Consider the following 24,200-nt stretch of genomic DNA (forward strand, 5'->3'; position numbering starts at 1 on the left):
AAATTCTAGAGTCAGCCCTGGTCCACCTTTATAGCGATATCCCTAAATGGCGTCCACCAATACAACTATGGCCCACTCCCTCTTAAAATACTCTTTAATACCTTCCATTTGATACACATGTCATAAAAACACATTCCAGGGTTACCCTATATTAATATTTATAATAACCAATATTTTTATACTCAGTTGAGCAGAGCTCACATAGTATATTAACTTTGATTGGACAACGGTTGGTTGTACAGGTATAAAGGAATCGAGATAGATATAGACTTCAATATATCAAAATCATTAGTATCGAAAAAAAATTTGATGGAGCCATGTCCGTCCGTCTGTCCGTCTGTCCGTTAACACGATATCTTGAGTAAATTTCGAGGTATCTTGATGAAATTTTGTATGTAGGTTCCTGGGCGCTCATCTCAGATCGCTATTTAAAGTGAACGATATCGGACTATAACCACGCCCACTTTTTCGATATCGAAAATTTCGAAAAACCGAAAAGTGCGATAATTCATTACCCAAGACGGATAAAGCGATGAAACTTCGTAGGTGAGTTGAACTTATGACGCAGAATAGAAAATTAGTAAAATTTTAGAATGGGCGTGGCACCGCCCACTTTTAAAAGAAGGTAATTTAAAAGTTTTGCAAGCTGTAATTTGATGAAATTTGGCAGGAACGTTACTCCTATTACTATATGTATGCTTAATAAAAATTTGCAAAATCGTAGAACGACCACGCCCACTTAAAAAAAAAATTTTTTTTTTAAGTCAAATTTTAACATAAAATTTAAAATCTTTACAGTATATAAGTAAATTATGCCAACATTCAACTCCAGTAATGATATGGTGCAACAAAATACAAAAACAAGTAAGGAAGGCTAAGTTCTGGTGTAACCGAACATTACATACTCAGTTGAGAGCTGTGGAGACAAAGTAAGGGAAAATCACCATGTTGTAAAAAGAACCTAGGGTAACCCTGGAATGCGTTTGTATGACATGTGTATCAAATGGAAGGTATTAAAGAGTATTTTAAGAGGAAGTGGGCCATAGTTCTATAGATGGACGCCATTTAGGGATATCGCCATAAAGGTGGACCAGGCCTGACTCTAGAATTTGTTTGTACGATATGGGTATCAAATAAAATATGTTAATGATAATTTTAAAAGTAAGTGGGCCTAAGTTCAATAGGTGGACGCCTTTTCGAGATATCGCCATAAAGGTGGACCAGGGGTGACTCTAGAATTTATTTTGTACGATATGGGTATCAAATGAAAGGTATTAATGAGTATTTTAAAAGGGCGTGGGCCTAAGTTCTATAGATGGACGCCTTTTCGAGATATCACCATAGAGATGGACCTGGGGTGACTTTAGAATTTGTTTGTACGATATGGGTATCAAATGAAAGGTGTTAATGAGTATTTTAAGAGGGCGTGGGCCTTAGTTCTATATGTGGACGCCTTTTCGAGATATCGCCATAAAGGTGGACCAGGGGTGACTCTAGAATTTGTTTGTACGATATGAGTATCAAATGAAATGTGTTAATGAGTATTTTAAGAGGGCGTGGGCCTTAGCTCTATATGTGGACGCCTTTTCGAGATATCGCCATAAAGGTGGACCAGGGTTGACTCTAGAGTGCGTTTGTACAATATGGGTGTCAAACGAAAGGTGATAATGAGTATTTTAAAAGGGAATGGGCGTTAGTTCTATAGGTGGACGCGTTTTCGAGATATCGCCATAAAAGTGGACCAGGGTGAGCCAGAATATCATCTGTCGGGTACCGCTAATTTATTTATATATGTAATACCACGATCAGTATTCCTGCCAAGATTCCAAGGGCTTTTGACTTCGCCCTGCAGAACTTTTTCATTTTCTTCTACTTAATATGGTAGTTGTCACACCAATTTTACAAAGTTTTTTTCTAAAATTATATTTTGCATCAATAAACCAATCCAGTTACCATGTTTCATCACTTTTTTCGTATTTGGTATAGAATTATGGCATTTTTTTAATTTTTCGTAATTTTCGATATCGAAAAAGTGGGCGCGGTCATAGTCGGATTTCGGCCATTTTTTACACCAATACAAAGTGAGTTCAGATAAGTACGTGAACTGAGGTTAGTAACGATATATCGATTTTTGCTCAAGCTATCGTGTTAACGGCCGAAGTTGGGGAAAGTTTTGATATTGGGCGGTAGTTGGCAATATTGCTCTTATTGGCACTCTTGAAAATTGGAGTAATGAAAGTTACTTTCCAGGCATTAATAAAATCTCCCCGCTTTAGAGATTTGTTGAAAATTAATAAAATCATATAAGCAATTGCAACAGTATTTTTTGGCAAAAATGAACACAGTCCATCCACATCAGATTGTTTTGAGGACTTTAACACCGTAATTCCCCGAATAACATCATCAAGTGATATGGAAAGTTCACCAAAATTTATTTGAGTATCAACATCAGTATGCTAAACCACATCAGGCAAAACAGTATCAGACTCGAAGTTTGAGCTGCAAAAAGATTGACGGCATCAGTAAGAGAGTATGCAGAGGTTTCATTATAAAAAACATGAGATGGGATGCTAGAGCATGATTCATCAGATTGTTTTGAGGACTTTAACACCGTAATTCCTCGAATAACATCATCAAGTGATATGGAAAGTTCACCAAAATTTATTTGAGTATCAACATCAGTGTGCTCAACCACATCAGGCAAAACAGTATCAGACTCGAAGTTTGAGCTGCAGTAAGAGAGTATGCAGAGGTTTCATTATAAAAAACATAAGATGGGATGCTAGAGCTTTTTAGCTCTAACCTAGCGCCAGAAAGATTTCGGATTCGACTTAATGTCGCATTCAAATTTCTCAACATATTTTTTATGGAGCCGATTTCTTAGGGATTTAAATTGCTATGAATAATATACATATTTTTCCTTAAAAGCAGGCGAGTTAGACAGTGTGTGATTTTTAAAGAATTTGTTTCGTAAATTCTTAAGTTTTTTTAACTCCTCTGTATACCAAGGAATTGAAGAGAAGAAATCGATTCGAAGTCGATTTCGAATCGTTTTCATTTCGAGTCGATAACCAAGCGAAACAGCTGTTTTTATTTATTTTGGTTTTAGTTAAATTAAAATTGTGTAAAAATTTGAACAAAATGCCAAAACCAATTGTTTTTGGAAATGCAGAGGCTAGAAGACGTGAAATGGTGCATAAAAAACGTAAAAATCGACAGCTTAGATCGCAAGCGAACATATTACGGCAGCTGGATTCCAAGTAAGTTTGTTTAAATAAAGTGGTTGGATCAACGGGTATGTAAACATATGTATCTGTATTTTTAGATTTATAGAGTCCTACAGCGTAGATAAGGACATTTTCAAAATTATCCTTAGTAAAATAGGCAATAGGTTGGCAGAACGCCATCGCTTTATTTCACCAATCACACAATTAGCGGCTACACTCCGGTTTTTAGCAACGGGATCATACCAACTGGGTATAGCCAAAGACCAAGATATGAACATTGGCAGAAGCAGCTTTTCAAAAATTTTGCACTCTACTATAGAGGAATTAGAAAACTGTATTTGTGAAGATAACATTCAGCTGAAGATGTCTACAGCGGAAATGCATCTGTCTAAGGAATACTTTTATAGAACATTTAATTTTCCCGGTGTCATTGGTTGCATAGATGGCACACATGTAAAAATAGTAAAGCCTACTATGGACGAATCCCTCTTTTTTAATAGAAAGGGTTATTTTAGTATAAATGTTATGGTGGTAAGTTATAGAATACTTAAAGATTTGGGTTTCATCAGTGATGCGTAGTATTTTTTATTGGCAGGTTTGCAATTATAACATGGAAATACTAGATGTAGATGCAAGTCACCCGGGGTCGTGTCATGATTCCTTCATATGGAATCAAAGTGAAGTAAGGCAGTTCTATAGAAATAATAGTGCTCCAAATACTTGGATTTTGGCGGATTCTGGTTATGCGTTGGAGCATTGTATATTGACACCATATAGGAGCCCACAGTACATCTACCTCTCCTTATCCCTCTACCTCTACCTCTCCTTCTCCATCTACCTCTACCTAAACCTCTACCTCTACCTCTCTTTCTCACCCTCCTCTACCTCTACATCTACCTCTCCTTCTCCTTCTACCTCTACCTCTACCTCTACATCTACTTCTCCTTCTCCCTCTACCTCTTCCTCAACCGCTACATCTACCTCTACATCACCATCTCCATTTCCATTTCTATCTGATCTGTACTAAATCAGTCATGTTTATGTTGTCATAATATTAAAATAAAATAACGAAACGAGCTTCGGTAAATTCCTTAGTTTCCTTCTCTTTGTCCGATTTGCCCCTCTGCTGAGAAGGAAACAAGATCTGGACAAATGTGAGGTACTTTTCCAACCCTGCGAAATACAATGACTGGATGTCTGATACTTTCGGTGATTGTTTCTTTTTGCGCCCGAAGAGATGAACGATCCTGTCTAGTGACCATATCAGCGCCGCTTACTAAGCCTAAGCTTATATGTTAGGTCCCGCTCTTACGATAGCCGGTTCTTCGCACTAATAAGTCTCTGTTTTAATCCCTCATATTGTCATCCATACAGCTTTAATGATCCTCAATCTCCTGTTACAGGCTAAACTCTCAAAACTACACCTGCTGCGTCTGCCTTAAAATATATGCCCTGTTTATTCTTGGTAAGATGAAAGAGTTTCCACTGGACTTTACCTCACCTAATAGGCCTAGCCCTCATTACACATCACTCCGTGCAATACAATCTATTTGATCCTGAAATCAGGCACAGGTTGGGGGTTAGAATATACCCGCGGTAGGTATGCCTATCGTAGGAGGCGACTAAAATACCAGATTAAAGGGGCTGTGTAGCACAACCCTTTCAGGTTGCCAGCGCAATACATAGCTTCTCCAAACACAATTGTCAACCTCACCTATCCATGGCTAATCCTGTTTCATTAACAGCCGAGGCTCTGGCCACCCCGAACTCCTTATGGATCTAGGGGTGGGAGGAAAGGATGCCCTAGAAGGTCGCATGTGTTCATAACAAATCGTTCCCGAATTGGTCGGGCTTGGTACCGGATCTGCATCCGGCAAAGGACCATCAACTCGATAACACTTCCCAAGGCCTTCGGGGAGTATCCTTGTCGCTACAACAACAGCACATGAATAACTCCTTAGAATGGCAAGGCATTTCCATCCGGTCAGGCGATACAGACCTCCAAATATAAAATATCACCTGCCTAAGTAGTTGTCATCCTAACATCTGTGCGCTGCTAAGGGGAAAAGATGGCATAATTATTGGCGATCTCAATGCGCACCATTCCATCATAACCAGGGGTTCGAGAAGCCACCAAAATGGAGAGGACCTACAGATAAAAACCCACCACACGACGCGCATGGAAAAGACTTTGGCGATTGGCGTATGCAGTTACAATTCCATATCGTACCCCTTGGTTCCCTTAACGTTCTGATTGAGAGTCCTTTTTAAAAATGAAAAAAAAAGTTTATACAAAGTATGTAGATACGTATATATTTTTAAAAATACATATACTATGTACATGCATCTAGTAAACAACTTTAATAACTAGTTTTTTTTTTTATTTTAAAGCTTTTGATTTAGGATATTTTCCAATTTTGTACATATAGAGATTGAGATTCAAATACATACTTTCATTGCACAAATACAAATTATAGAAACTTGTTTATAGTATCCAACTTCTGCTGCTCTATTTCCTCCATTCTTTCATGGTGCCTCTTTTTCTCCTTTTCTCTCGCCTCTTTCAATTCTAGTTCAGTTTTTTTATGCAAAAGCAGTTTGTCGAATGCATCGGCAATTCGCGTTAACAAAACATTTTGTTCAGCGCACACTTTTTCAAATGTGTCAACAGGTCGCCGACGTTGACGCGATGTACCTACTTGGTAGCTCAGTTTCAGGAGCTAAATTAGCAGCAGGTTCGGCCATACTGGCACAGCTTTCATCAGTTATGCTTTTAACATCGTCATTGGTTGCCTCCTCACTGCTTACCTTTTTTTTTTAACTCGTGAGAGTCCAAAGCGTCTGACGTCACTCGTACCCTCCACCGATTTAAACAAATTGCAAAGCCACGCAATTGCTTCTTCACTGGGTGAAATCGGCTGCTGAAAGTATGGTCCACCACCAGTGGTGTTCACTTCGCGCCGGTTGTCAGAAAGTTTCTTTTTATACTCAGTTGAGCAGAGCTCACAGAATATATTAAGTTTGATTAGATAACGGTTGGTTGTACATATATAAAGGAATCGAGATAGATATAGACTTCCATATATCAAAATAATAAGGATCGAAAAAAAATTTGATTGAGCCATGTCCGTCCGTCCGTCCGTCCGTTAACACGATAACTTGAGTAAATTTTGAGGTATCTTGATGAAATTTGGTATGTAGGTTCCTGAGCACTCATCTCAGATCGCTATTTAAAATGAACGATATCGGACTATAACCACGCCCACTTTTTCGATATCGAAAATTTCGAAAAACCGAAAAAGTGCGATAATTCATTACAGAAGACAGCTAAAGCGACGAAACTTGGTAGATGAGTTGAACTTATGACGCAGAATATAAAATTAGTAAAATTTTGGACCATGGGCGTGGTACCGCCCACTTTTAAAAGAAGGTAATTTAAAACTTTTGCAAGCTGTAATTTGGCAGTCGTTCAAGATATCATGATGAAATTTGGCAGGAACGTTACTCCTATTACTATATGTACGCTTAATAAAAATTTGCAAAATCGGAGAAGGACCACGCCCACTTTTAAAAAACAATTTTTTTAAGTAAAATTTTAACAAAAAATTTAATATCTTTACAGTATATAAGTAAATTATGTGAACATTCAACTCCAATAATGATATGGTGCAACAAAATACAAAAAAAAAAAAGAAAATTTCAAAATGGGCGTGGCTCCGCCCTTTTTCATTTAATTTGTCTAGGATACTTTTAACGCCATAAGTCGAACAAAAATTAACCAATCCTTTTGAAATTTGGTAGGGGCATAGATTTTATGACGTTAACTGTTTTCTGTGAAAATGGGCGAAATCGGTTGATGCCACGCCCAGTTTTTATACACAGTCGTCCGTCTGTCCTTCCGCATGGCCGTTAACACGATAACTTGAGCAAAAATCGACATATCTTTAATGAACTTAGTTCACGTGCTTACTTGAACTCACTTTATCTTGGTATGAAAAATGAACGAAATCCGACTATGACCACACCCACTTTTTCGATATCGAAAATTACGAAAAATTAAAAAAATGCCATAATTCTATACCAAATACGAAAAAAGGGATGAAACATTGTAAGGTAATTGGATTGTTTTATTGACGTAAAATATAACTTTAGAAAAAACTTTATAAGCGGTATCCAACAGATGATGTTCTGGGTCACCCTGGTCCACATTTTGGTCGATATCTGGAAAACGCCTTCACACCACTCCCTTTTAAAACTCTCATTAACACCTTTCATTTGATACCCATATTGTACAAACAAATTCTAGGGTCACCCCTGGTCCACCTTAATGGCGATATCTCGAAAATGCGACCACCTATACAACAACCACCACTCCCTTTTAAAACCCTCATTAATACCTTTAATTTGATACCCATATCGTACAAACACATTCTAGAGTCACCCCTGGTCCACCTATATGGCGATATTTCGAAACGGCATCCACCTATAGAACTAAGGCCCACTCCCTTTTAAAATACTCATTAACACCTTTCATTTGATACCCATATCGTACAAACGCATTATAGAGTCAACCCTGATCCACCTTTATGGCTATATCCCTAAATGGCGTCCACCTATAGAACTATGGCCCACTTCCTCATAAAATAATCTTTAATGCCTTTCATTTGATACACATGTCATACAAACACATTCCAGGGTTTCCCTCGGTTCATTTTCCTACATGGTTATTTTACCTTATGTTGTCACCATAGCTCTCAACTGAGTATGTAATGTTCGGTTACACCCGAACTTAACCTTCCTTACTTGTTTATGCTGCCTTTCCAATCAATTCAAGACTGTAAAAAAAGTAAAATATACCAAAAGGAAGACCAAATTTTGTTAGTTTTGCTTACCTTTTTCCAGCCAGCCAAATCTTTACAGGGTGGCCCGACAGCATTGAGGGACTTAGTAAGATCGGACCATTTTTGATCTATCTCCACTCTGTCACCTTCCGTGTAGCCTCTAGCAATATCTTCCTCAGCTTGCATAAAAGATAGAATGATTTGCTCTTGTTTTGCGTTACGCTTTTTCTCCCGTAAATATATGTGTGTACATGCATATGTAAATATTTGTCATCATTCAATAAAATATATTAAAATGCGTCAATTGAATACTTACACTTTGGTTCCTTTTCGTACGTATAAAAGTAATTAATAAAATTTAGCTTTTGCTTGCATCTTCTATTTTGCCGAAATTAAATATGTTTGTTGACAAAAGAAATCAGCTGTTCTAAGTAAAAAGCGGTTGCCATAAGTCACAGATGATAACAAAAATATTCGCTCTAAGAAAATATTTTCGTAAATTCTACTATATTAACAGTGAACAATTGCTTTTATAAATAGTTTATATTATATTATCATATCTTCCCACGTATTCTGAGGAAAGAAATGAATATTAACTAAAGAAAAATATTCTACGTTGTAATGTGCTTCGAATACTTCATTCGACTATTAATTCCTTGGGCATGGCAATAATGAACTTTTCGATTATTACTGCGCATGCGCTGTAGTGAAATTGAGAACACGTCGGTTTCGTTTCGACCATGATCGCTTTGTTAAGCTTGAAAATTTTTTGATAGGAATTTTCAAATTAAGATTTGTTATACTGAATAAATAAATTGCCCAGCAAAAATTTGTTATAAATCATCCAAATAAAATGAATAATTTAATAAAACTTATTTGTGGGAAAAATAATGTAATTACACTGGACCACGAATTTCAACTTTTTCTCTTTACCAGAAACGCCGTTATGAAATTCGTATGTAAAAATACCCCCTGATTTCGAAAATTTAGTTCACTTTTGATTCTATGGTACCGTTTTTGAGATATTTGCAATTTACCGTTATTCGAAAAAACCAAAAAGATGGTTCCCTTTAATTACGTATATCTCACGAAAGGGTCAAGCAATTACAAAAAAGTTTACATAATCGGAAAGAAGATAAAATTTGCTATAAATGCATTATACATTGTTTTTTGCTCAACCAGACAGTTTTCGAGATATTAGCTTATCATTTCAGATTTTTGTTTTTTTTTTATGAAAAATCATGAAAAAAATTACCCTTTGCGAGGGCAGCATTCCAAAACCACAACGTTTTTTCAGATATTTTTTCTTTACGTAAAGCTTTGTTTAATTAGAAAAAAGATAAGCTAACATCGAAGAAAATCGATGCAAAACTACGTAAGTTATAAGCGATCAAATAAAAATACCAAGGTTGCGCAACTTCAATGTATGTATACATACATATATAAAAGGTATAAAGTGCAAATGGGATATTATCCGGATAAACGAATAACACCATAACAATGATAATACTTTTTCTTTAAATAAATCAAATAGTACTTTTAATACACGAATTGTTTTATAGTAGGTAGAGTGGTTGCATCGAAAAGAAGAGTGGTTGGGTTCGAAACCTGCTGTAGGCATGTAGTTATAAACATGTATTTCCGTAACTTATGGGTAAGTATGCAGGTAGATTTTCAAAATTATAAGACACAGAAAGTTTTTAAAGCCTACATCTAAAGCAGGTAGTATTTTCTTTTCCCGGCTTCGTATAAAAAGGAACCTTTCTGTCTAGGTAAGATTTGATTTTTTCAATTTTATTCTTGTTCCGAGTATAAATATGAGTTAATGCGCCTTGAAACTTTATAACATCTGCAAGGCTCGCCGGAGATAGTTCAGTCCATAAGTCAAATTTCAAAACCGTGATTTATTAAAAAAATAAAATGAGTAAAAGGACGCGAGAAGTTGAGTGTAATAACGATCCAGATATGTTCTGTTTCATGTGTGGCCAATATACTATCATAATGCGACGACGAGTGTTCTCAGATCATATCGAAACGTTATGCTCCAAGTATTTTGTCATTGAGCCTAAAAATGCTGAAAAACCATGGACACTGAACACTTTGTGTACATCGTGTCGAGTAGAATTGATTCAGTCGGAATCAGGACAACAAATAAAATTTGATACACCAATGATATGGAGGAGCTTACTTGCCATTCAATAGAGTGTTATATTTGTCAAACAAATGTACTTGGCGTTGGAAGATCAAGAAGAGTAACCTATGCCAGCGTACCTACAGTGACATTACCAGTACTACATTCAACGGCAGTTGCGGATCCAGTTCCAGTGTCAACAGTAATATCTGAGTGCGGGGAATCAAGTTGTACTGAATTTCGCATGGGAAACGAGAGAAACGTTCTGTCACAAGCACAACTTAATGATTGGATAAGAGATTTGGAACTATCCAAGGAAAAGGCCGAGGTCCACACTTCTCGTATGCAACAATTTAAATTTGTGTCATCCAATGTTAAGGTGATATATTGTAGTACTCGTCACGAGCTATTTTCCAAACACTATACCAAGAAAGATAGTATATGCTACTCTAACGACATTCCTGGTTTATTCAAAGAGTTTGGTCAAACATATGATTCAAAATAGTGGCGATTGTTCATAGACAGCAATAAACTGAGTTTGAAGGCTGTATTATTGCATATTGGTAACAAAAAGCCTTCTACCCTGATCGCACATGCAGTAAATACAAAGGAAACCTACGAGGAAAACTACTCAAATTTATCAAATATGAAGAGCATGATTGGAAAATATGTTCTGATCTCAAAGTCGTTGCAATGCTATGCGGTCTACAAAGTGGCTCCACCAAGCACTGCTGCTTCCTCTGCAAGTGGGATAGCCGAGCTCGTAAGGACCACTACGTCAGAAAGGATTGGCCGGAAAGAGTCGAGTTTACCGTTGGTGTGGATAACATCAAATACACCCCTCTTGTCAAGAATGAGAAAATCATACTTCCACCCTTACACATCAAGCTAGGTCTCATTAAAAACTTTGTTAAGGCTTTGGACAAAGAAGGCGAAGCATTCGACTATTTGAAAACAATTTTTCCAGATATTTCTCAAGCCAAGATAAAGGAAGGTATTTTTCTTGGACCACAAATAAAAAAGTTGATCAACAATAATCAATTCAAAGGACTACTCTCATCAGTTGAGGCAGCAGCGTGCGAATCCTTTGAAAAGGTCGTTGCTTCTTTTATCGGTAGTCACAAAAGCCCTAACTACGAGCAGATAGTGAACGACTTAATCAATAATTATGCGAACATGGGTAAATATTAAAGGCTTATTAAAACTAATTTCCCAAAATTCTATAACTTGTTTACCTAACTAATATTTTCGTTCCAGGCGTAAATATGTCTTTAAAAATTCACTTTTGGCACTCACATTTGAGCTTTTTTCCGGCAAATCTTGGCGACGAAAGTGACGAACATAGCGAAAGGTTTCATCAGCAAATGAAATTAATTGAGAATCGATATCAAGGATTCTGGGACGTCGCAATGATGGGTGATTACTGCTGGTTTCTCATAAGAGAAACCGATCCTAAACTGAATAAGCGTCAAAGTAGAACACATAATTATTTCGACTACATAGTAAAATCCAATTAAGATAAAGATTGTTAGAATATAGTATAAACATAAATAAATTTAAAAAAAGTTAAAAATATGGGTAATTTCATTCATAAATTGAACTTTTAACTAAATAGAAACAGAGCGTAGCTAGATATTTCACTCTTCTTTATACCATACATACTTTTTGAGGTATACGTTGAAATTGCGCAACCTGGGTATTTTTATTTGATCGCTTATAACTTAAGCAGTTTTGCATCGATTTTCTTGGATGATAGCTCATCTTTTTTCTAATTAAACCAAGCTTTACATAAAGAAAAATTATCTAAAAAAAAAGTTGTGGCGTTGGAATGCTGCCCTCGCAAATAGTAATTTTTTCATATTTTTTCATAAAAAACAACAAAAATCTGAAATGATAAGCTAATATCCCGAAAACTATCAAGCTGAGCAAAAAATAATGTATGATACGTTTATAGCAAATTTATCGTCTTTCCGATTCTGTAAACGCGTTTGCAATTGCTTGACCCGTTCGTGAGATATCCGTAATTAAAGGGAGCCATCTTTTTGTTTTTTTTTCGAATAACGGTAAATTGCAAATATCTCAAAAACGGTGCCATAGAATAAAAAATGAACTCGATTTTCGAAATCAGGGTGTGGTTTTAAATACGAATTTCAGAACGGCGTCTCTGGTAAATTTTGGCCGTCGACCAGTGTTATCTGTGATTAATAGGCTAATTACTTTCGATTCCGACTGCTCAGAGGGAAAACTTTTCAAATCGACCAAGTCTGGTCGGAATCGATATTAAGAACACCAATCCATTTCGATTCCGAATAGATTGGTCGGAATCGAAATCCAGAACAGGCCCGAATATCTTCTTCAGTTACACTCGGCTGGAAAGATGAGACATGCAACCATTTAAGCTTAGCGGCAACACCTAATTCAACGTTATTGTTCGCTCCAAAAGCTAATGGCTTATGTAGATTTATCCGAGAACTCTTTACTTTCGGTTTAGACCCGGGGACTCTGCTTAGGTTACATTCTCATCATTACAATCAATCTGCACACTACTTGACTTTGTCTTGGCAGCATCAGCATAACTAGCTGGTAACGCTTGTTTAGTACTAGTACCAGAGTTAGCAGATGGGGAAGCAGGTTGAGTTTGAACAGAAATTATAGATGGAGCCTTTGAAGAAGCAGCAAGATTCACTGGCTCATTCGCTTGGTTAGCATTTTTAAATTTAAATTTCTTTGCACGCTTGGCCTTTTGTAGAATCATAAATGGACCCTCATTATTAGCTTCATTAGAGATTAGAGACAAGGTACGATTAGAAGTAAGCAAACCTTTAGCGCTTACTGTATTATTATTATTAGCATTCACATTATCATGCGGACGCAGGGCGGTAGGAGAAACAATTGTTGTCTCAGCACTTGAAGCGATATCTACATAAGTAGCAGTTGACCGTTTATCTACAGTGCTAGCGACAGCGGCAGCGGCAGCAACATTAACACCTTCAGTACTTAGAACATCATTCGTATGTAGATTTGTAGGAGATCCAAGAGACGATACCCATATTGTACAAACGCTTTCTAGAGTCACCCCTGGTCCACCTTTATGGCGATATCTCGAAGAGGCGTCCACCTATAGAACTAAGGACAACTCCCTTTTAAAATTCTCATTAACATCTTTCATTTGATTCCCATATCATACAAACAAATTCTAGAGTCGCCCCTGGTCCACCTTTATGGCGATATCTCGAAAAGGCGTCCACCTGTAGAACTAAGCCCAGGCCCTTTTAAAACACCCATTAACACCTTTCATTTGATATCCATATCGTACAAACAAATTCTAGAGTCAGCCTTGGTCCACCTTTATGGCGGTATCCCTAACTGACGTCCACCTATAGAACTGTGGCCCACTCCCTCTTAAAATAATCTTTAATACCTTCTATTTGATACATATATCTACAAGCACATTCCGGGGTTACCCTAGGTTCATTTTCCTATATTGTGATTTTCCCTTATTTTGTCTCCATAGCTCTCAGCTGAGTATGTAATGTTCGGTTACACCCGAACTTAGCCTTCCTTACTTGTTCACTTCAAGTTTTTATTACGATAATAATGCACAGAATCCTCACAAAATGCACCGTGTAGTCAGAGATGATAGACAGAATAAGAGACGTCAGTTCATACATTTGAGGGGTAAATTTAAATTGCTTCTACACATTTTCATGAGGTATTTTTGATTGTTTTAAAGGATCGTATTAATTATCACAATATATATTAATATAAACTTCTTAAAAATGTGTAGAAGGTAATTTTCTAGTACCCGCCAATCAGGTAGCATGAACGACGTTAGCAAACATATGTACATATGTACATATGAACATGCATATTTGTGCTTACACAAACTATTTTGCTTTCAAATGCATTATCTATATATATATAAATCAAATTTTGTGTGTGTGGGTATTCGCTATGGAAACGTATTTCCCACACTTCAATCATCACCAAATTTTGGTTATAGGTTCCTTCGATCAACGGGAATGTTCTATGCTAAAAATAATTTCGATATATAAAAGGGGCGTGGCACCTCCCATACAAATGGAATCTTTGGTACTGCATAATTTTGAACGTATACATGCCAGAACATTGAAATTCAGTAAGGACTTATACGAGGTCAATCCCTAACACCACCAAGAAAATGCGGATTTGAGTAAAAGGGGGCGTGGCACCTCCCATACAAATCTATATATATAGAAATCAAATGTGTGTGTGTGTGTTCGCTATGGAAACATATTTCCCTCACTTCAATCATCGCCAAATTTTGGTTATAGGTTCCCTCGATCAACGGGAAGTTTTTAGGCTAAAAATAATTTGGAAATATAAAAGGGGCGTGGCACCTCCCATGAAATCTTTGGTACTGCATAACTTTGAAGGTATACATGCCAGAACATTGAAATTCAGTAAGGAGTTATATGAGGTCAATCCCTAACACCACCAAGAAAATATGGAATTGGGAAAAAGGGGGCGTGGCACCTCCCATACAAATGGAATATATTATACTGCATATATCTGGATGTCATAATGGTAGAATAATGAAAATTGGTAAGGAGCTATGTGACGTTAACTCCTAAAACCTCCAGTAAAATGTGGAATGGGGAAAAACTATGGCTGCCGTACAAACTTAAGTTATTTTAACATCTAAAGTTTGACTGCATTGTTGAGTTTGGCTGTTATGCCTTTTGGACGTTTAGTAATCTGCCGCCTATAAAAAAATTGTTTAGCTTCAGTCTATCTACATCTATATATATAAAAATCAAATTCTGTGTGTATGTTCGCTATGGAAACGTATTTCCCACACTTCAGTCATCACCAAATTTTGTCTATAGGTTCCTCCGATCAACGCAAAGGCTAAACATAATTTCGATATATAAAAGGGGCGTGGCATCTCCCATACAAATGGAATCTTTGGCACTGCATTACCCTGAAGGTATACATGCCATACAAATGGAATATCATACTTCATATCTCTGGATGTAGTAATGGTAGGATAATGAAAATTGGTAAGGAGATATATGACGTTAAGTCCTAACACCTCCTGTAAAATTTGGGATTTGGAAAAAAGGGGCTTGTCACCTTCCCTACAAATGAGAATTTTCAGAACTATAGCTGCCGTGCACACTTAGGTTATTTTAACACTAAAGTTTGACTGCATTGTTGAGTTTTGCTGTTATTCCTTTTGGACGTTTAGTAATCTGCCGCCGTTAAAAAAATTTGTTTCCTTCAGTCTATCTACGTCTTCTATAAAAACCAAATTCTGTGTGTGTGTTCCCTATGATAACGCATTTCCCACACTTCTGTCATCACCAAATTTTGGGTATAGGTTCCTCCGATCAAGACGGAGGTTTTTCATATTTCAGAATTAAGAATTTAAAATTAATTTTTTTTTGGATATTCGAACGAGCAATCTTAGCTCCCAAAAATGATAATGTTAACAAAATCAATGTTCGCATTCAAAACCAAATTTCTGGTGAAGTGACTAAATATAAATCCATCGACATAGTTACAGATGAAGATCAAATTGTGAATTATACAATTGAATTTCTAAACTCTTTACAATCACCTGAAATGCCTGCGCATATATTAACTATGAAAATTGGCTCACCAATCAGTGTCTTCGGAATTTAGACCTATCAAAATTGTGCAATGGAACCAGATTTGGGTTTAGAAATTAATGTCGAATGTAATCGAAGCAACATTCGTCAGTGGTAAAAGCAAAGGTGAAGATGTGCTTATACCACGGATCCCAATGATTCCTACAGATTTGCCATTAAATTTTAAGCTATTATAATTTCCTGTACGACTTGCTTTTGCAATTACAATCAACAAAGCACAAAGACAATCGCTTACTGTTGTAGGAATAAATTTAGAGAGTCCATGGTTTTTCCATGGCCAGCTATATGTTGCTTGCTCTAGAGTTGGAACGCAAAAAAAATTTTTATCTTTGCACCGAACGAAAAAACCAAAATTATTGTGTACCCATACGAATTACAATAAGATGCAATAATAAAATGTTTTAAACAAAAATTTCACAAAATACACGTACAAAATTCAATTCAATTCAAAGAACAATAAACTAAATTATCAACAAGCAAAACAGAACAAATAACGGAACACTTATTCTTATTATATTTCGGGCGTTACAACGTACGCCGGGTATAGCTAGTTTTCTATAAAATATACTTGCACTTTCAATAACAATTTCACACTTCAAAATATTGTATTACTTACGTTTTTCCTTCGCCAAGCAAAAAGCCTTCCTCGAAATTCAGCTCTTTTCCCAACTTTCTTCACAGCGTCGTCAATATCAGCCTCATTTATGTAACTTAAATGACGGAATTCCATGCCATCGACTACAACGAACAATATTACATGTTTTTTAATAAATATTTTACACAATTTTTTTTAGTTGCCGGTTAAATCTTCTAGGAGTTTATCTAATTGAAAAAGCCGCAACATTTCTTTCAGTTATTCACACATTTCTCCTGTTTCATGAAGCTGCTACAAAATCACACCGTTATTAAAGAGTTGCCACCTAATTTTATTCATTTGGTAGGTACCGAATTTAATTAAATTGCAGATGTTTCTTCCGCAATATAATTTTAATTGACGAAGCGCAGAAATTATCGAACTTCGTTATCTATAATTAATATTTCACTTGAACTTATGTTCGGGATCATTCGTGGTCATTTCTCTATGGTTTTCGGGATTCCGCAGGGTCATTTCGGGACTAAGGATATAGTTAAAAAAAAAGCTAAAAACTCGTTTTATAGCATATCGAACTAAAAAGTGAAAATTATTATAAACTGCATTAAAATAAAATTATTTTTAATAAAATTTAATTGCCTAGAATATGGTAAATTGTTAGATTTGTTGAGCTACGTATGCGACAAAAATATGCTGGGGCAACTAAACTCAAACTCAAGACAAGGATTTCAGCTCATAGGTCTAATATAAAATTAAGGAATAATGCTTCGGACAACAAGACGGCGTTAACTTCCCATTGCAATCCTACAGGACACTACCCTGATTTTGAAAACATAGCCATTCTAGAGAATGAAAAACATTATAATAAACGCTTCACTTTAGAAATGCTACATATTTTGAACACCCCTAATGAACAAAGAATGAACTTTAAAATCGATAGAGAAAATTGTGCACAAGCCTGCAGGAATTTGGTTTTGAAACAACAACATCATAAGGCGGTCATTTGATAGCAGCACAACAATCTAAACAGGGGAACATTCACACACACATAATTGTTAAACTAAGTCATGTTGTTATGTATGTTGTTATTGTATTTTTTGTTTACACTCGCGGTTCATGAAAATTGTTTATACATACGGGATTTTTCCAAATTGTTTACATTTTAATCTCTTTGCAATTTTACCTTATTTGCTATTTTTCTGTGATTCCTCTAATCAGTTGATCATACATATCCATATGTGTAAGTGGTGACTTTGTTTTGAATATGTACTTAAGTATATATAAAATTAATTATTATTCATGCCTATTACGGTATCCGAGGAATGCCACTCACGCGAATGCAATTCGATTCGCACTCCCCTCACTTGTTGAAATTGATTCCATTCTCATAAATGTCGGATGACTGCCTTACCCACTCACCTAGCGGATTGTGTCAAAAGCTGTTTGACATTTCTTTGAATAAATCAAAATTGTTAGTTGCGATTAAATTGTGCGTGAAAAATATAAAATAGAAATATAAATATAAAATAAAAAAGTATGGATAAATTACTTTTTATTTTGACAAAAAAGGAGCAGAAAACAACACCGCATGCATTAGATGATCTGTGCGGGATAGGGCACCGGACATTTTCGAGCTGGAAGACATAGAGTAAGTAGGTAAATTAAGAAAATTTTAATACACATGCGAGTGTACATTTTTTATTTAAAGGTTCGTTAAACAACTTCGAGTCAATAAAGACGCGTATGTACATCTTTTAAGCATAATTTGCAGTAATATTACTCCCGTGATTAAATCCACAGCAATAAGTCGCCAACAAAAACTTTCGTTATGTCTGCGAATATTAGCGGAAGGAAGCTATCAGAATGCAGTTGGTAAGGACTACATGCTAGGAATAGCTCAACCAACAGTGTCGAAGGTGTTCTCAGAGGTTCTTGAAATTATGGAAAGGGAATTGTGCGATTAATTTGAAAATGAATGACGAGGAGCAAATGGAATCCCGAAGTTACTTCTCCAACAAATCCTAAATTCCTGGAATTGTTATATGCAGTGATGGTACGCACGTACGGATAGCAAATCCTTCAGGAGCGAACTCCCATTTATTTTATAACCGAAAAGGTTTTTATAGTCCTAACGTACTGGTTGTAAGTGTTCTAAATATTTATTGTATTATTTTTAATCAATGTGTTTAATTTTTTAGATATGTGATTATAAACAGCGTATACGGTACATTAACGCGAAATACCCTGGGTCAACACACGACTCATTCGTTTGGTCTAACAGTGACATGTCACAATTCTTCCAAGCTCAATACGAAAGCGGAAATAGAAGTCTACGTCTATTAAGCAGAAGAAATCTTTATAATAATTTACTGTTCAACGATAACTTTATTTCAAATTTATAGGTGACACAGGATACGGTCTTGCACCCTGGTTTATAACTCCATTTTGCAACCCTGCACCTAATACTCCTCAAAGCCGCTTCAACAAATGGCATAGTTCTGAGCGAAACATTATAGGGAGAACTATTGGTGTTTGAAAGAACTGGTATAGATATCTTCTGTCTGCACGGCAACTTCACTACTCTCCTGAAAAGGCTGTGCAAATAATTAATGTAGCTGCAGCACTTCACAATTTACGCACTCACTACAATATCCATGATGAGTATCTCGATAACGTAAATAATGAGGAGGACGGAGAAACTCATTCTCAAGAAATTGAGCAACCGGAAAGGTATTATAGTGAAGCAGTTGAATTACGAAATCAAATGCTTCAAGGTTTTTTGTAAACAATTTTATTTTATTATAAATAAAAATACTATACTATACTATATTTGAAATCTAACCATACCTGAAATTGACATGAGTTTAACAAAATTTTTTATATGTAAAAAATTTTCTTCCTTTTTTCCATTCAGCAATGGACTTTGTTGGAGGTCCCAACGCATTTAAGTCGGTGCCTAGGGATGTCCAAAACACTGAAAGTACGTCTGGCGGCTGCTTGGATATGTTTTTGGCGATGTCCTCGTTGAGATTCATCCGTTCAACCATTAAAGAAAACTGTTCGTGATTTGTGGTGCGACTTCTGTTTAAAACTATCACTATTACATAAATTTTACCAAAAAATATAAAAAATAACTAACCTTTTATTGAATTCCATTCTATTTTAACTTTATTGTGCGTTAGGTAAAATTTTTCTTTTCAATCCGCAACAGTTTTTTAGCGAATGACACTTAGAGCAAATGACAGCTATTGAGTCTCTATTGCGGTTATCGGAATGCAGGGAATCACCGAACTGCTTTAACTACAAAATTTTATTCGCGAGCTACATTGCCGATCGGTTATGAGAATACCAGATCTTCTCAATCCGATTCGCATTCCCCGCGGATGGCATTCGTGGGATACTGTAATAGGGGTGATTATTTTTATTGTTTTGTCCCCAGCCCTAATGATGACTTCAGATTGAAGTCAAAATATCGACCAAATAAACTATAAATGAATATAAACCAAAAATAAGTTTTATTCATCTGTGAAGCCTTTTAGCTCAACAAATCTAACAATTTACAATATTCAAGGCTATTAGCTTTTATTAAAAATGAGTAAACGGAGAGCACACAGAAAATACAACAACACAAAGGAAGTGTATAAAACAATCAAAGTCAACTATAACCCTCGGACAAAACGATCAATAAAACGCTACCAAAAGACAACACAGCAAATCACACGTCTTATCGAATCGACGAACTTTTTGCAGAGATGCAAAAGAAGAGGCTTACTTCCGAAATTCCTCGCAAATGCAACAAAAAATATAACGTACACCATCAGCAACAATATTGCCAATAAGGAAATTCCACGTAAGTTTACTAAAGTTGTATAGACAGTTTCATAGTACATTATCTACATAATAATGTACAAATGAAACTCCTAAACCACATTATATGTATCAAGCATGAACTTAAAAGACAAAAAGAAAAAGAGAAAAGCAACTTGAAAATAGATATTTTACAAAGCCTCGACTCTCAACACTCTTCGGCATTCTTCGATAGTGAGAATTTTCTCACAAACAATCTTACCAAAAATATTAGAAGAAAACAAATTAACGAGTTCCAAAGCTTAAAAGAGAGAAAAAAAAAAGAACCTCAACATTAGGGTGGTACCGGAATTTTTTCACAAAACCACATCTTTAGATACTCCTGAAGAATTTCATTGGCTTTTATCCCTCGGTCCTAAATACGTTTTGCCATTCGAAAAAGACACATTTCCACTTTTTAAATTAATAGCTGACGGGGAAAATATCATCCAAACAATACAAAACAAGGAAAGACAAGAAATTGAAAGAAATAATTTTACGACAGTCATACATGAACAATTGAAGAAGAAGAGCACATCATTTCGGGAAAAATAGGAAATAGGGGACAATCTCCCCCCCTAAAGGTCGAGAAATTTTATTTTACAAATACTTTACAGAACAAAAATGAAATATCTAAAGAAAACAAATATTCAAATGTTCAATACTTAAAGTATTTGAAAAATAAATTTTTGTATGGAAAATCTTCAAGTCTAAGGTGTGGAAAAGAAAATATCTAGCATCATAGTGTACGGAGCAGTTGCGTGGGCATCAAGAACAACCATGGCGACCGTACAAAAATCGCTCACGAAGCTTCAACGCTTAGCGTGTGTCTGCATTACGGGAGCCATGCGAACATGCCCGACGGCAGCAATAGAAGTGCTGCTTGAGTTAACGCCTCTGCATATAATAATTGAGCAGGCAGCCAGGAGTACTTTAGTAAACATAGCTAAAGAGGGATGTGAAAGAGGCAAAGTGATACAGTCACGGAGCATGGCGAAGCTGCAGGAGCAGATTCCACTTATCCAACTTCCCAGAGATGATACGAGGAAGATAATTAAGTTTGAGAAGCGCTTCAAAATAGAGCTGGGGAACAAATGTACGTGGGACACCTCCAGGATTGAAGCGCTTCACCAGGAACACACTATAATATGGTACACCGATGGCTCGAAGACACCGGAGGGCATAGGAGCGGGGATCTTCGGGCCCCGAACCAAAATATCCCTACCACTCGGAAAATATCCGAGCATCTTCCAGGCCGAAGTTGTTGCCATAAGCCGGTGTGCAGAGATAAATTTACAGCGGGGATATACCAACGAGAAAATCGTTATACTCAGCGACAGTCAGGCTGCACTCAAGGCATTAGCTTCGGTTGAGATCAAATAATCAACAGTCCTTGAGTGCGTGGAGAGGTTAAACAATCTAGGAGTCAACAACACCATCCGTCTGGCATGGGTACCTGGACACAGAGGAGTGGATGGTAACGAGCGAGCCGACGAGCTTGCCAAGTTGGCAGCGGCCGGAAAGCCAATAGGACCCGAGCCTATGGTGCCAATAGGGTCACATACAATAAGGGAGGACTTTATACAAAAGGAGGCGTGCCTCAGAGAACAACACTGGCGCGAGAGTCCAGGACTTCGGCAGGCAAAGGCACTAATAGGAGGTTACAACTCGAAGCGATATAAGGCTATGATTAACCTCCCAAAAAGTAGCCTTAGGATTGTAACAGGTATACTCACAGGTCACTGTAGGCTAAAGAGCCACATGCATAAATTGGGCATATCAGCTAGTAGCCTCTGTCGCTTCTGTGATGTCGAAGATGAGTCTGCAGAACACATCCTGAAGGAATGTGAGGCAGTCGCGAGACGAAGACTTAGAATCCTAGGATCATCCAAACTAGGAAATAGTCACATACACTCTCTGAAGCCGGGAACCATTCTAGATTTTCTCAGGGAACTCGGCTTGGATGAAGTGTTGTAAAGAGAATTGAGGGCACAATAGACCAATAGGTCGCAGTGCTTAACCTCACAACATCTATCTATCTATCTATCTATCTATCTACCGTGAAACAGGGAAAGCTGGCATGATTTGTTACGAAACTGCCAAAATCGCGATAAAGTGCCAATTCATGATGAATGATGATGATGGCGGATAAGTTGAGATATTTTGACATATGGCGCCAAGATCTATGCAGCAGTGCCTATACGTTACTTCCGGGAGTGTGGACGCTCCGTTGACTGTTTACGTGGTCATATCTTCATCATCACTGATGTCATACTGAGTGCAGACAAATGGTTGTGACGCTAAGAATATAGCTAGATGGTATTGCAATTGCTTCTTATGAGCGAGAGCTTTTTTCTTCGCTATTTCGCAAAATTGATTTAAACGAGTTAAGATGTCCAATGCTTCCTTAACACATAGATACCATCTTACATACCTTTATTTCCATTGGATGAAAAAAAATACCCGAAAAATTTTCTGAACTTGAATTGAAACTTCTGAACTTGAATTAAAATTTTCTGAACTTGAGTTGCAATTTTCTGAATTTAAATTGTAATTTTCTGAACTTGAATTGGAAATTTCTGAACTTGAATTGGAAATTTCTGAATTTAAATTGGAATTTCTGAACTTGAATTCTAATTTTCTGAACTTGAATTGAAAATTCTGAACTTGAACTGTAAATTTATGAACTCGAGTTGTAATTTTCTGAACTTAAGCTGGAAAACGTGTAAACTTTTACCGAATTGTCAAAATCGGTGGAGCCTATCGGCTGCTATTCAACTTTAAAAGAAAAAGGACAATGTTTGTATGTTTAATGGTATGTTCAATTTTACTTAAGATTTTTTAAGAATTAATGAGCTTAACACCGATAAATGATAATTGTTATTCAATTATTATTCTGGTTTTATTGCCATTAAATGTTTCCTTCTTTTCAGTTTTTCCCAATATAACCAAAATAATAATTAAATAACAATAATCATTTATCGGTGTTAAGCTCATTAATTCTTAAAAAATCTTAAGAAAGAGGATTAAGAAAATTCAAATGGCGATAATTAAGGATACACTATTTTTTTAGAAAAATCGAAGACGAGCATTTGTTTGTATTATCGATAGCTATCAAATAATATCTTTGTTGCTCAAAAATAAATTATGACGTTTTCGGTGATCACTTTCAGAAATTTTCACTCTGTGTCTTTAAACATAACATTTATTTACATTGTTACTAACAGACCCGGCAGACGTTATTCTGCCCTAAATTTGGCCTACCTGCATATATTTTAATAAGCTTTGCCCGTCTAACTCTGCCCTACCCCTCTACACTTTTTCCTAATCTTTTTTTTCCCTCCTCCCTCCGTCTTTTTCGCTTCATCTCCATCTTCGTCTCATACTATCACTTTCTCAGTCTCCTTCTCTCTTTTCTCTTCTCTCAAGTTTTACTCCTTCTTCTTCATCTCTTATTGCCAGTCCCAGACGGTGGTATTTATTTTGTTCCAGTCCCATTCCGAGTCTCAGTCTCAGTCCCAGTCCTAGTCCTAATCCCAGTCCCAGTCCGTCTCTGGTATACTTCCGGAAAAAAGCATCGTAAATACTAATATAGGCATATTTATATACGAAATTTCAGGCAAATTGAATAGGACGTATGTAAATAGGTATGTGGGTATTATTAATTCTTGTCTTTATTTCGGCTTCGCATGCATATTTATCAGTTTTGCCAGGTTGACGCGACTAAATCGAATATCACAATGAACTTTAGAGCTCTCAGCAACAGCTTTCATTTGGTATCCATCATACACACACATTCTAGGGGTATCCGGGTCCATGTTTTGGCCTATATCTCGAAACCGTAGTCACCCAGCGGTGTAAAATTTACTCTATACTAAAGCATACATCAACAGTTTCAATTTGATACCC

At 36.5% G+C, this 24,200-nt stretch overlaps 1 protein-coding gene across 1 annotated transcript in view; it reads right to left on the reverse strand.

Annotated features, from left to right (window-relative positions):
* Positions 1-24,200, reverse strand: part of LOC137235148 (glutamate receptor ionotropic, kainate 1-like) — a 2,828,327-nt gene that overhangs the window by 2,375,573 nt on the left and 428,554 nt on the right. Inside the window, exon 2 of the mRNA XM_067758305.1 lies at positions 16,470-16,591. The gene's annotated coding sequence lies outside the window, so the exon portion shown is untranslated. The remainder of the gene's footprint in view (positions 1-16,469; positions 16,592-24,200) is intronic.

The sequence above is a fragment of the Eurosta solidaginis genome, chromosome X (genome assembly GCF_040869045.1).
Source record: "Eurosta solidaginis isolate ZX-2024a chromosome X, ASM4086904v1, whole genome shotgun sequence".
In the NCBI taxonomy this organism is placed as follows: domain Eukaryota; kingdom Metazoa; phylum Arthropoda; class Insecta; order Diptera; family Tephritidae; genus Eurosta; species Eurosta solidaginis.